The sequence below is a fragment of the Physeter macrocephalus genome, chromosome 19, assembly GCF_002837175.3.
Source record: "Physeter macrocephalus isolate SW-GA chromosome 19, ASM283717v5, whole genome shotgun sequence".
In the NCBI taxonomy this organism is placed as follows: domain Eukaryota; kingdom Metazoa; phylum Chordata; class Mammalia; order Artiodactyla; family Physeteridae; genus Physeter; species Physeter macrocephalus.
This window is the reverse complement of record NC_041232.1, coordinates 50234318-50249339: the sequence shown is the minus strand read 5'-3', so window position 1 is coordinate 50249339 and position 15022 is coordinate 50234318. Positions and strand designations below refer to the sequence as shown.

Genomic DNA, 15022 nt, shown 5'->3' with positions numbered 1-15022 from the left:
TGCTCTTCAGATGATAGGGCTGTGGCTCAGGGAAAGTGCCTTGCCCAGTGTCATGGAACCCATGGGAGGCAGAGGAGGATGCCAACGCAGGACTTCGCCCTCCAGATCTAGAATTCCCTTCCAGTGGGCCGTGGCACCTCTCCGTAATCATGAATAGTGTGTAACAAATAAAAAGAAGTCATAAATAAGGACAGGAGTCCAAGGGAATGCACATGGGTGACTCATTATCAAAAGAGTGGTCCCAGACCCTAGAGGAGCCCAAAGAAGGTCACCGAATCCCCCACGGAGTCAACAATGGCCTCAAGGAAGAGCTGGGGGCTTGAGCTTGATTTAATTCATTCAAGCAACTCTTTGTTTCACGAATGGTTATTTGAAAAGCTGCTGACAAATTCCATCCAGTTATTTTTTAGCAACAAGTTGCTTGGGGCTGATCTGCAAAATAGTCTGCTACTTGATGTAATCCATTTTTACCCAAACTGTTTTATGTGCTAAACAAATCACGGCCATTTTTTTATGTTTGCTTGTTTGTTAGCTGATAAACAGAGGCTGTTTTAGGGCAGCAGCCCCAGGTTCCCTACCCTAACACCTGCCCACTTTGGGCCAAGTCCCAGCTGAGGTTATGGCTTTGATGGCAAACACAACTTTCCATGGCTCATTGTTGAACAACTGGAAAAAGACACAGGCGAGAAGAGGACCGGCCCCCCAGCATCAGAAGTCAGTGGCATCGAGAAACTGCTGAAATGAGAGGAATTATCATTTCTAGAGTTGTCTTTTGATAACAAATTGCTGAGGCCTAACTACCCACAGATTATTCTATCTGAGTTTATCTTGTTGCCACAGATCCACATGCTGTAATCAATCACGCTGTGTATCCGTAAAACAGCTTGATAGTACACATGTATTCTCCTCAAAATAAAGTTGTAACATTTACACATAATAACTTATCACGCTGCAGGCTTTGCCTGACGTAGGCTCAGTATTATCTGATGTTTTATTGGATGCCACGCAAACTTTTGCCTAATACAGTCGTTCTACAGAGAAAAGTTAATTGAAGTCTTTTGTATCAAAGAAAATTAGAAAGAAAGAGAAGGAACTGAGGCAACCTGCTCTGGGTCTGAAGAGAGGCCAAGGTGGGTAGAGGCTTGAAGGAGAAGGACAAGGTGGGGTTCAAAGTCCAAAGCCAAGCCCATCACCCCACTCACTGGCCGTGCGCTCTTCACACCTCAGCTGCCTTATCTGTAAAATATTTAGCATCACCAAATGTTAAAATGTAAATTATACAGAGAAAGTCAGGGAGATGGAGGAGGATGCAGAGCTGGGCAGGAACGAGGTATAAGGGGCCAGTGCATCATGGGACACAAGTGGCCACACCCACCAATTCATATAGGGTTGGGTGGAGTCAAAACAGTGTGAAAAGTAGTTTGAGGCTTTCTCTGTTGACTGTCATTCTTACTAAAATCTGTATAAATGTTATTCATTTGTTGACTTATTCATTATCTCTATCTCCTCATGGCACCCCACCCCAACCATCAGTTCCATTAGGCAGAGAGTTGCCATCTCACACACCGTGGTGTGAGCAGCATCTGGTGTGTAGTAGGCACTCGGTAAACAACTGATGAATGAAGGAAACATAAATGAGTGAATCAATTAGACCTGGAGTATACTGCCTCTGACACTTCTGAAGAACTGCCACAGGTGTCCTACACTGCGCAGCCCCACTGGCCAAAGCCCTAGGCTCGATCTCTCCTTCCACCTCCATCCAAACTCACCTGTGCTGTGCCCACGCTCTCAGCAGTATGACCAACCTAGAAAAGCAAGAGCAAATGGTCATGCTGCTCTTTGTGGACGATTTAAGGGCAGAGGGCACGTGGGATGTGGAAACCACTTTGGGGACACACTTTAAGAAACCCCAGAAACTAGGAAGTGCCATATAAATAAGCAATGCTTTTTATGTTGTAGAAGTACTCAATGAATTGGATGAAATGAACAACTATGCTAGTTGCTTTCAGGGCATCAATATCATCCATGAAGTTTTTGCAACTTACCCCTCAGGCTCTACTTTTAGAAGGCCTGATGGAATAGGTTTGTAACGGAGCCTGGACAGTTATGGTTCCTAAAATTTCACAGATGATTTTGATACAGTCTGAAAATTGAGAACAGCAGGGCCAGACAATGACTTATGGCCTTCCCCCCCTTCAATTCTAAGTGCAGTTTTTAAATGCCTTTTGGTGGGGGGTGGGGAGTGGGAAAGAATGAATGTAGTTTTCTAAGAATTCAGAAAGTCTTGAACTAAACCAGTGACTCAAATAGTGCAAGTTTAACACCTGACCCGTCTAGTTTTCACCGTCCACTGAGCATGCCATCCTCACTCCCTGCCCCTGTCCTAGGTTTATGGAATTCTTCAACCACCTACACCGTCTTTTGCATCTTCAATGCCCTCTCCAAGTCACACCCATTTGTTTGAGGAAATGATGTATATGGTTAATCATGTGAAAACCAGTTGACATTTGGGCAAAAACCTATTTAAACACTGTCTTACTGAGACCTTTAAAATTTGCCTTGGGATGGTCCACTCATATTCACGAATTTATTCACTAAGTGAACAAACATATTTAACCCCATTCTATCAGGAACTGTGCTAGGTGCTGGGTATGGAGCAGTGAACAAGCAGATATGGGGACACAATCCTTGCTTCATGCTTAAGCTTCATAGCTTAAGAGCTATCTGCTACTTCCAGCTCAGCCCTTTGGGAAGTCAATGGTGTAGACAACTCCCAAGAGATTAAGGAGACAGAGATCTCATGAAGAATCACAGACATTATCCTGATGATTATCCATGCAATCATCCAGGGTTTCATTCTCATACCCTAGTGGGATGTAAGAGGCTGAGATTTCAGGTGACCCTCTCTAGGTGGGGCTACTCGGCCCCTGGCAAAATATAACAAAGGGCAAGTTGAGTTTAACCATAAACTCATGAATAATTGCCTGGGAAATGGGCCTGGTACCTTGGCTCCTCTGTCCGGGTTGGCTGTACCTTGCTGAAGCAGAGATGTAAACCATCACAAGTGCCTGCGGTTGCCTGGTTACCATGGCTGTGAGGTGGGGAAGGAGGCACAGGAGCAGGCTGGGCACAGAATGAAGCAAATGAGCCTGGTATTAGGGTGTTAGGGGTCAGAGTTCTTCCCTCTTCCAGGCCAGTCTGTGTCCTGTGCACAAAGCAGCTGGACATGGTTTGTGGTGGCCTGGGCAAGCCATGAGGCGGGAATTAGGGACATTGCCCATGACATTCCACACTTATTCACAGCCACTGGGGCCCTAGGTTTTGCTCTCACCCTTCTCAGCACAGGTCATTCTGTTTCTCTAGAATGATTTGAGCAGCACCAGGATGGCCCCGGCCCTGGGAAATGGTCCAGGAGGGAGGGATTAATCACCATGCAATGTTCAGCCTTTTCATCTCCTAGTTCCTATTGCCAGCAAGTCCCCCCTTTCCTAGCCCAGACCTCTGCTACCCCTGGGGTACACAGGCCCCCCTACCTACCACACTGCACACACCCTTTCCCTTTAGTTAACCGGAAGCCAGCCTAGGACTTTCAAAAAGAGCTCTTATTAGGAAACCCTAGGAGCACAAAGAAGAGAAATAGATGAGTGTAATAATGCTTCACATTTGTATAGCACTTTGCAGTTTGCAAAGCACTTGCACGTTCATTACCTCATTTACCCAGCATGAATTCCTTCCCCTGACTTAAGTAAAGCCTAGCCAGGGACTGGCACAGGCTCCACTGGGAGTTTCCTCCATCCCCACCTGACCACCATTGGTCAGGCGACATCTGGCAACACTGGCAGCCTCCGTGGGTCCTGATGGCCCCCCAAAGTCTGATTCCTGGTCTCAGGTCTGAGTGGTACTTTTTCCCAGAGGTTACTTTCTGAAGCATTTTCACCAACTAGTTGTTAATGGTGGGTCTAACTGAAGTTTCTCGTTTCCAGGACAGCACTGGGTTTGGTGTCTCTCAACTTATTTATGGAGAACTATGATACCAAGCATTCATTGAGCACTTACTGAAGGTCAGGCACACTGCTTTTTATGTGAATTAACTCATTTCTTCCTCACAAAAATCATCAGGTAGACAGTATTATTGCCACTTTACAGATGAGAGAGGCTTAGTAAATACGAGCCATATTTGACATTGTAGAAGAAATCAGTTGGGTGAAATGCAGGACACTGAGACTGAAGTCCTTTTCTTCATTGAGTCTTTACCTTAGGGATGCACACGTTCAAGATGCATTTACCAACTTCCTCCCACGTGTCTGGCGGGCCACAGGACCCAACAGAGAATCAGTCATGACTCTGCCCTGAAGAGCCCACTGGCTAGCTGGTCTCCATCAGCCTCTCCTACTGCTGATGATATAATGCAGTTAGTATGATCACAGATGCCCAAACCTGGTCCAGGGACCAGAGAAAACTGCCTTGAGGGCATGACATCCATGAGAAGGGGGAGAGGATGTCCCCAGCAGAAAGAGGAGCAGAAATAAAGGTTTGGAGGTATTAGAGGGTGTGAAACAGTTAGGAAATTCAGTACCACTAGTCAAGTAGGGTGGGTGAGTTGTATACTGACTTAAGGGGCTCGGGCTTTTTCCTGACATCACAAAAGCACTATCGATGGGTTTTAAGCAGGAGAAGGAGCTGGCTATGCCACCTGCAGCCTAGGTGATACAGAGGACTTTTACCCTCAAGTTATTTTTTAAATTAAGTTCTTGTTTATCATCTTAATGTCCTATAGTTGTTTCTTTCCAATAAAAGGGAGTTCAGGTAGGGGACTCATTAAATAAGGCTCTCTGGCCACTGGTTGCTAATGAGCTAGCTTTGCCACCCTCTGTTGAGGGAAAGGTGAGATGATTTTCTCCATTCTCTTCCGTCCCATGATCTCTCTCCCCCCATATTACAGGCTTTGGGTCGCTTAAGCTGTTCTGGTCTGACAGATGACAGCAAATTCCAGGCACGTGTCTCTGAATACTCGTAGTTTCCATTTCTTCTGGATTTACCTTTACCTTTGATGTCCATCTGCAATAGGCACCACTGTCCACATATGCTGTCAGAGTTCACAAATTACCCCTCACTGTTCCATGCCCCATTTGTCAGGCGTTAAAGAGCTCGCACAGCCCTTTGGGCTGGCTGGCTCTGTGCCGATGCTGCCCTTCAACTCTGATAGGGAACTTCTGGGGGCAGGCCAGGGCCAGGTTTGGAGGAACCCAGACAACGGCACCTCCTTGCCCTTGGGGGGGCATTCTTTATTTGGTTCAGCATGCGATTGAAGCAGACATGGGCATGGGGAAGTGAGGGTAGAGGGGGCCAAGGCTTGCCAGCCAGGCCGACCACACCAATTCTGGTGATTGACAGGGCTGCAGGTGGCATAGCCAGCTCCTTCTCCTAGCTGGGACTGTCTTCTATAGGTCAGAAATGTCCACGTCCCCAGCTCTGAGTACATATATAAGCTTGTCTTTGGCTGTCCCCCTCTTCAGGGTGAAAGTCCTGTTTTATTCCCACAGATGGGAGAGGCCTCAGAAATTGCATTCTAACCAACCTAGGTTAGGATCTGGGCTTGAGACCCCAAGACAATAGACACTGGTTTCCTTGGACCATGACAGGCTAAAGGACTCAGAGAGTGCTGAGGTCCGTACACAATTGTGTGGGGTAGGTCTGCCGGTTGCTTTCATCAGACCCCAAGAGGGGTCCACAGTACCCTCCGCAAAAGGTGAATAAGCCCTGATGTGAAGAGCGCTTGCTGGTCTGCATTCATCAATCCCATGGCAACCCTCTGAGCCCAGGGCCAGCCCCGCCTCCTGTGGTCTGCCCGATCACATCCAGTTGACCCAACTAATGCAAACACGGCAATAATTTATTTCCGTTCAAAGAAATGCAAATTGGGTTAATATCCCTTTCTGTGAACCATCACATGTTCAATGTAAACTAATTCATTTCCACAGCAGTGAATTTTTCTAGAAACAAATGATACTCTGCTCTGCACAATTCAAACTAGCACATTTTTTAATGCAACAAACATTTATAAACCACCCATCCTTCCCCCCCTTCCCTCCTTCCTAAAAATACCCATTGCAGCACCATCTTCTAGCCTACAGCCTGTCATCCCGAACTGCTGCATTGTATTTTTATAATGGGACTGTTTCAATTCCAGTCATCAAATTACCCTGTTTATTATTATCCCCATTTTACAGATAAAGGAACTAGGACACGAGGAGGTCATCTGCCTGGCCCCTAGTCCCAGGGCAGGGCTATAAGGAAGAAACCATGTTTCCAGGTTACCCTAGCCTTGGGAGAGCAGAGGCAGGTGGGCAGGCTTGGTTATGCTTCTGGAAACATCCAGTGCTTAGGAGGAGATGATGCCTGTTGCCTCTGACCGGAGGCCAGGGCAACGCAAGGAAGACCATGGTCAGCCTTGCAGTGATGCCTCCTGAGCCAGCTGCCCTGGACAGATCTGTGTGACTCCATGTGGAAGCAGGAGTCCCGAGAGGGCAGAGAGGAAGCGATGGGGTGAGAGGGAGGTTTCTCAGGGACCAGCAGCTTAGAACCGGCCTGAAGATCTGGAGCCCTAATAGAAAGGGCATTTGCCCAGGAATCCAGGCCCTAGTTGGCACTGCCTCTCCCTCACTAGCCCTGACGTTGCAGGCTAGTCCCACCTCTCTGAACCTCCGTTTCTCAGAGTGAATGATGGCCTGGATTCCATGATATCCAAAGGCCTTTCAGGAGCACCAAAGGGCGCTTTGTGAAAGGACTCCCCAGATTGCCACCAGTGCCCCCTCCCCGCACAGTGCTGGAGCTCTCTTCAGCCAAGGCCCGGAGGCCGGGTCCTCTGCCACCATGAAGCGTCCCAGACCTCTGTCGTGGGCCGTCAGGCTGCTGTAGGACAGCCAGCTCAGTGGATCATAACACCAGGCAGATTGTGGGTTGACGTCATCCTTTATATATACAAAATTTCATGCACGTGCATACACACACACACACACACACACACACACACACACACACACAATTTTTTCTGAACATGTAGTTTTCAATTTAAAACTAAACCCCAGAGATGGGATTGTTTCTGGCTCCTTTCCAAGACCATGATGGCAGAAACTGGGGACTTCCTCCTGGTGCCCCTCAAAGTGCCACATCCAGGTACCACCTCCTCAAGAGCTGTCTGAGCTGTCAATCTGTGGGCTCCAAGCCTATAGCAACTGCTCCACTTGTGCATGCCCCCCCCGCAGATGCCCCAGCGCCCAGTCCCTCACACGCTGGGCAGAAGTGGGTGTGGGGACAGAGGCCACGTCAGAACCACAGCATCAGCACTCTCCTGAGGCAGGATTTATTAATAAACACGATGCTTCGAGCATTTGCTTACGATTGTTTGATATTTCAGTTTTCAGTAATTTTCTCAGTTAATAATTTATTAAATGGATTATTTGTCATTTCAATTTATTAAAAATTGATAAAGGGCTCATTTCTTTTTTCCCAAGCTGGGACACAGAGAGAGATATACAGGCCGGAGTACAAATTAAAGGCGCCCTACTTCCTTCCCCTCCCTGTCCCCGCCCAGTCACCCATACCCAGTGAGCACCCTCGGGTCCCCCCTTCCCAATGGCTCTTCGCTCTGAGGTCCAGCGATGAGGCTGGAGAGGCCCGCCCCACCCCCTCCCAGCCCCCACACCACCCATCTCCTGGCTTCTTATCTCAGCTCATCTCCCAACCACGCCAGAAGCGGGGCGGCCTTCAGCTGCCCAGCGCAGCTAGAAGGACGCCTTACGGATCTTCCAGCAAAGGCAGACTGCGCATGCCCTGGTCGAAGCAGACAGTGGTGGGACCCGAGGCGCCACGACTGGAGCAGGAGGCAGGAGGCAGGAGGTGAAAGAACATGCAGGGAGACCTCAACAGTGCTATCTGCTCTCCCTGTGGCCACGCCCGCCCTGGCAGGCAGCTCTCTTGTGCTTAGTGCTATTCATTTCTTCGTGGCTTCTATAATCTGATTATATTCTGATCGTGGCCCACCCTATGTTTACCAAACAAGCATATGAAGGCATTTCAGGAGAAAGACAAAAGCAGGACAGTCTCCTGATCCTTTTCTCTCCTCCTTGTCCTCCTTTTGTGCGTCCACCATACGCCTCTCTTATTCACCCCTTTCTCTCTCTCTTTCCACTCTCTTGCCATCTCTACGACCCGCCCTGCTCTCTCCATCCTCCTTCCCCGTACCTTTCTTCTCTCTGGACCTTCCTCCCCAAGCACTGAGGATCCGCAGGCTGGTTAAATGCCTTCATTCCCATCTGCGGGCACAGCCTGCGAGGGGTCTCATCAGAGCTTCACCACCAGCTCCCTGAGGTCACAACAGCTCTGACCTGTTTTCCAGGCTGAGAGGTAAGCCCCATGTACCTGGGTCCTAACCTCAGTTCCCACCCAACCACAGCAAGAAAAAATGACAGTGGCCTCTGGATCAAAGACAGTACAGATGAAGGCCTGCCCAGCCACAGCAGAACCTCAAGGGCAGAGGAAGAGGAAGAAATCATGGGTGGGCAGGAGGGTGAGCAGAGAAACAGCAGCCACCATAAAGTCACTTTAGCCAAGAAGGTTTGGTCATCGTTTTGCCATTTTTGTCTGCCTTCATGGGCTCCTTGAGATCCCATGGATCACTGTTTCCCAGAGCGCTTTTCCCCAAGATGAGTTTAATGGACTTATAAAAAGTCACATTGTGTACAAATTGGGAAGTTTCTGAAGCACCGTGCCAGCTCTCATGCATATACACTCGCAAAGTTCCCACAGCTGAGCAGGGAAGGCAATTCAAGGCGCAAAAACATCCTTGGGTAAATTACTTCCTATTAGTATGTCACATATTTCTTAGATACGCCTGTAGTTCCAGGAGGTGACAGCAGCAGCTGACAATAAAACTTTGCACTCTTTTTTATTTATATTTTCCCTGCCTTTCTATTTTGTTTGTTGTGTTTTTTCTTTCCCCTCAAAGTTACATAACATCACATCCAACTCCTTACTCCCAGGGAAACAATGCCTCCTGAGGCTTTTCCTGACTCTCTCCCTGTGGGATTGTCCAACTTGACCTGTAACTTCAAGAGCCAAGGAGGAAACTCAAAGGGGCATTGCCACATCCTGAGGACAGGAGGCTTGGGGTTGAGGCTTCCTCCATCCCCCTCCCATTCCTCCCCAACTCCAGAGCTAGCCACAGCTTCCTGCCTCTCTTCAAATCCATAATTCTCCACTGAACAAATACCGAATGCCTTACACCTGAGCAAGATGAGCTGGAAGAGACAAGAGAAGCTAGGAGTCCATCGTCTAGTTACTGAGTGAGAAAAGAGAAAAAGAAAGTAAGTATATGAGAAGTGACAACATGAGACTTATCCAACCAGGCTGCAGAATCTTGGCTGGAGGGAGACAAGGTCAGGCTAAAGGAGGCTGTGACCTAACACTAGGCTTTGAAGGATAGGTAGAGGACAGAGACATTCAGAGCAGTGGGACTCCACCTCATCTTCTGGAAAATGAGGCTTCCTTTATGCTGTTCTCTGCAAACACAGTGGCACCTGGGCATTTAAGTACATCTGGATGGAGTATGAGAAAATAATGCTCCAGCGAGCTTCCCCAGTAGGGAATTGATGCTTCTGAGCAAGAATTTCTCTTGTCCCAAGAGTTGAAAATGTCTCTTCAATACAGGGATGGCCCAGTTTGCCAGCCTTTGGGTTGGAAGTGGGATGCACCCATGGATTTTAGTCCATGCTAAAATCCTACACCTCCAGCCCAGACCTCTCCACCCTCCCAGGACAGAACTGCCCCAGACTTCAAGGGCATGGTCTCTTGGGAATCTCTCTGTCCTCCAAGCATAGGTCTGAGCCTCTTCTGGCTTTTCCACCTTGCAGTAATTCGTTCTTCCCACAGTCTGGAGAATTCAGAATCCCACACTCTCCTTGGGAGAATCCCACACTCACCTTGCCTTCAGCTCTCTGGTCTCTGTTCCCCTTCTGGCTCCAACTCTCCCACCTGCAGGAGCCTCATTCCGGTGGTCCGCATCTCAAGTTCAGAACCAGCCATTGCACTAATGGCAACTCCTCCCCTCCTCCTTCCTGAGAGCAACCATCTCATTCTCCTCAGATCTCAGGTCTAAAAAGTCTCCCAGCTCAAGCTTATGGCTGAAGAAGAGGTTCAGTTTTCTGCAAGGAATGTTGCAACCCTGTCCCTATAAAAGGATGGGAGCCCAGACCCTAAAGAAACATCAGAACCACAAAATGCAGACAAGACCCACATCCACTGAGGAGGAAGGTGGGCATGCCCTCTGGGGTACAGGATGAGACAGGGCTTTTTAAAGGAAGCAGCTCTGAATTTTGTAGAAAATGAGGTCGTTTTTTCCATAAGTGGACAAAGAAACAGAGGATTAAGGAACAAGGATTAGGGAAGAAGGGGTGGGATGTCATTTTGTGTAAATGCCACAAAATGGTGAATATAATTATTTTTAACTTTTCAGCCAAAAGTTTTGATATTGCACTCATTGAAACAATGGGGAAAGACTATCACTAAAAAATAAAAACACTGTCAGATCAACCCCCTAATTGCGAACTGTCCAATGCCATCTTTTTGATCAGTGTGGAAACATCCTGAATATTTTAGAACTTTTGGACCTCAATTCTCTACCACTTTTAATTCAAAATTGCATCCCCCCCACCTTCTCCCAGGGCTCTTAATTTCTCTTTTCTCTCCACAATTATTTATTTAAGCCTCCTAACACTATTATGTATCTTAACATCGTATCTGTATTATTTATTTTACTGTAGCTCCATAACAATATTATTTAAGTCTATAAAATAAAGCTTTTTCCCTTGAACTCTCTGTGCAAAACAAATTGTATTCTACTGAAACATTCTTTGAAATGTCCTTCTTTTCTACCATTGGATAATAATAATAATACTTTGCATTTATATAGTACCTTTTATCCTGGGATTATTGAAGCCTGCAAAAGCAGTCTGTCTGAATCCTCTCTGCAAAAATCAAGTTGTATGAAAATATTCTTTGAAATGCCCTTTATTTTTCACCACTGGCTGGTGCAGAAATGCTCTTTGTGCATTACTTTTCACCTAGGAATTCCCAACTGGTTCTCTAATTAATACCCACCTACTTAGAAATGTCCAGGTAAATATTGTCTCCACTTCCTGAGTGGAGAAGACCTCAGAGGATAGGAAATATGTGTAAATCAGAGGACATCACACCTCACAGCTCCTCCCTGCCTTTGAGATAGATCCTCACAGCCTTCCTCCTCCCAGCCATCATCTAGTTTTATCAAAGAGACATGGACTGAGCTCTGGAATCAGACTGCCTGGGTTTAAATCCACTTATTCCCCAAGCAGGTCTTGAAGCCTCAGTTTGCTCATCTGTACTCAGCATCCTCCCCACATCCTATGCTTAGCTCAAGGCTCTCCCACATCCAGACTGTCCTTCCTATTCCTAGCCACCTGTCCACCCTTCAACACTCAAACTCCAGGTCCACGTCTAGGACAAGCAAGTGGCAGCCCTTAACCTTCTCCAGTAATGGCAGTGGTACCAGCATTTTCATTTTGGACGACCCTTGGCGTGTAATGCTCAGGCAAAACATCCTAGACCTGGATTATGTGTTATTTTGCAGTTTTTAACTGTCTCTTGTGAGTGAACTTTCATGTATTGATGGATTCACTCAACAAGTATTTATTATCTATTATGTACTGGGCACTCTTTTGCCTCTAAGGATACAGCTGTGAACAAAACAAAAACCCCAGCAATTTCAGAGCTGACACTCGTGTGGGAAAATAGATCCACCATCAGGTCTATAAGGCTACATAGACTCAGCTTCTTCTCTCCTGGCTCTCGAAGTGCTGAACCGAGCATGGTACACACAGCAGGGGAGCAGAAGATATATTTTACCTGATTTTTTAAAATATTAATGATAAAGATATAGGAGTCCTCGAAATTATAATGTTAACAGTTTTCTCTAGTTTCAAAAAAACATTTTTTAAAAGTTGTCTCCACTATACTTCAAAAAAAAAAAAAGTTGCCTCCAGTCCCAAACTGGTTATTAAGTCCCTAAGTATCCTTATAATGTTTTATACGGTCAATCTAACTCTTTCCAGAAGTACCTATCACTGTGAAGTGGATCAAGTCTACAACCTTCAGTTGCTCATCTGTCACATGGGGCTGGTGCCTTTGGGCCTTATTGAGAGGAAACAATGAGACAGCCATTCAAGGGCCAGCACCAAGCCTAGCACAAAACAGCAGCTTAATAAACCACAGTATCACATCAAATTATATCCTTTTCCTTCTCGAGGCTCTGGTTCTAACTCCATGTGATGACAGAGACTGAAAAGTTTGGGCTGATGAAAAGGGCCATCTGCTCTCCCCAGCGAGGTCCCTCCTTAACGCTGGAACACAGAGCAGGACTCCTGTCTCTTTTGTGGTTTGTGTCTGAACACCAAGCACTCCACAGCCTTCACTGGAGGCACTACGCCCCATGACACTGGGTTACGGTCTGCTCTTTACACTGTCAAACCTCTTCCACCTTCCTTTGTTCTTTTAATCCCCCTCACCATTTCTTGAACTCTGTGTTTACTGTGTCCGTGCATTCCTTTGCATTCTTCCCCAGGATGTTTCACCCTAATCAATTTCCAGGTAAATATTGCTCCTTGTCGTACCCATGTCCATCTTTGTGTGCCAACTGGAAGAGGACTGTAGCAGATGCTCAATAAACATTATTTGCATGGAATTTGGTTTGGTGTGGACTATATGAAGTAGTTATAATTATTCCCACGTTAATAGGTCAGAAAGGGAAGCCTGCCCCCTCCCAAGTTCCCCTCACTTATAGCCCACACTGCCTCCTTTCCCTCAGAAAATAGAATCATTCCTCTCCAAAGCTGCACATTGTGTGTTCTTCCTGAGTACCTTCTCTGTGTCTGTAGTTGTGCTGGGCACTAAGGATACACTAAGGAGCAAGCCACAGTCCCCTGTATGCAAACATCACAATCTAGATGGGGAGACATACAGAAGTAGGCAACCAAAATACTGTGTGGCTATACCATGGGATAAAGCACAGGGTTCCATGGGGCCATGTACCATGGTCTCCTAACCCAGTTATACCAGGTCAAAAGGTTTTCTGACACATGGAGTAAACCAGAGATAGGGGTCAGGGAGATGGTAGACATTCAGGCAGAAGGAACAGTGCAAATATCCCTAGGCAAGCAAGCATGTTCAAAGAACTAAAATAGTTCAGGTCTCTGGATCCAGGGCCAGATCCTGAAGGGCCTTCTAAGCCCCACTAAGGAGTTGGGGCATTTCCCTGAGGTTACCAGAAAGACATTGGAGTCACTGAAATTAATTAATCGGAGAAGTGACATGACTAGAAACAAAGAAAACTCCCATGAGGGCAGAAATGGATACCAGGAAGAAAGGTAGGTGAGAGATAAGAAAACCCCTTGGAGGATTGATTTAGAAACTATTTGTTTAAATGTTTCTAAAAATGATCTTATATGTAGAAAATCCTAAATATTCCACACCAAAAAAAAAAAAAAGCCAATGTGAGATAATAATCAAATTCTACAAAGTTGTAGGATACAAAATCAACACACTAAAATCAATTGCATTTCTATACGCTAACAATGAACAACCCAAAACACAAATTAAGAAAACAACTCCGTTTACAATAGCATCAAAAAGTATAAAATACTTAGGAACAAATTTAACTAAGGAGATGATAGATTCATATACTGAAAACTACAGTGTTCCTGAAAAAAAATTAAAGAAGGCACAAATAAATGGAAAGTCATCCTGTGTTCATCAACTGCAAGACTTAATGTTGTTAAGAGGTTCATACTTCCCAAAGCAAACTACAGATTTAATGCAATCCCTATCAAAATTACAACCATGTTTTTTGCAGAAATAGTCAAATCCACCCAAAAATTCATATGCAGTCTCAAGGGAGGCTGAATGGCCAAAAAAATCTTGAGAAAAAATAAAGTTTAAGATCTCATATTTCCTTATTTTAAAACTTACTACAAAGCCACAGTAATCAAAACAATGCAGTACTGGCATAAAGACAGATGTATATACCAATGTAGTCATATACAGGGCTCAGAAATAAAAGCTCACATATATGATTAAGTGTTTTTCAACAAACGGAGCTGGGAAAACTGGATATCCACATGCAAAAGAATGAAGTTGGACCCTTACCTTACACCATATAAAAACAACCCAAAATGGATCAAAAACCTAAACAGAAGAGATATGAGAAGAAAATATAGGGAAAAACTTAATGACATTGAATTAGGTAATGGTTATGAAAAGCACAGGCAACAAAAGCAGAAATAAATAAACTGGACTATATCAAAATTTGAAACTGTTCATCAAGGGACATAATCAACTGAGTGTAAAGGCAACTCACAGAACGGGAGAAAATATTTACAAATCATATATCTGATAAGGGATTAATATCCATAATATATAAAGAACTCCTACAACTGGAAAAAAACTTGATTAAAAATAGGCAAAGGGCTTGAATAGACATTTCTTAAACATCCAAATGGCAAACAAGCACATGAAAAGATGTTCAATATCACTAATCATTAGGGAAATGCAAATCAAAACCACAATGAGATTATCACCTCACACCCGTTAGAATGGTCACTTCCAAGAAAAACAGATGCAAGGGTATAGAGAATTTGGAATCTTTGTGCACTATTGTGCAAATGCAAAAAGGTGCAGCTGCTGTGGAAAACATCATGGCAGTTCCTCAAAAAATCAAACAGAATTACCATGTGATCCAGAAATCCCACTTCTAAGTATATACCAAAAAGAATTGAAAGCAGGATCTTGAAGAAATATTTGTACACCCATGTAAATAGCAGCATTATTCACAATAGTCAAAAGGTAGAGGCAACCCAAGTGTCCTTTGACAGATGAATGTATAAATAAAAGGATAAACAATGGGATGTTATTTAGCCTGAAAAAGAAAAGAAAT

At 45.4% G+C, this 15022-nt stretch overlaps 1 pseudogene; it reads right to left on the bottom strand.

The window, feature by feature from the left end:
* Positions 1-10083, bottom strand: part of LOC112064072 (60S ribosomal protein L12-like) — an 80480-nt pseudogene extending 70397 nt beyond the window's left edge.
* Positions 10084-15022: the final 4939 nt, after the last annotated feature.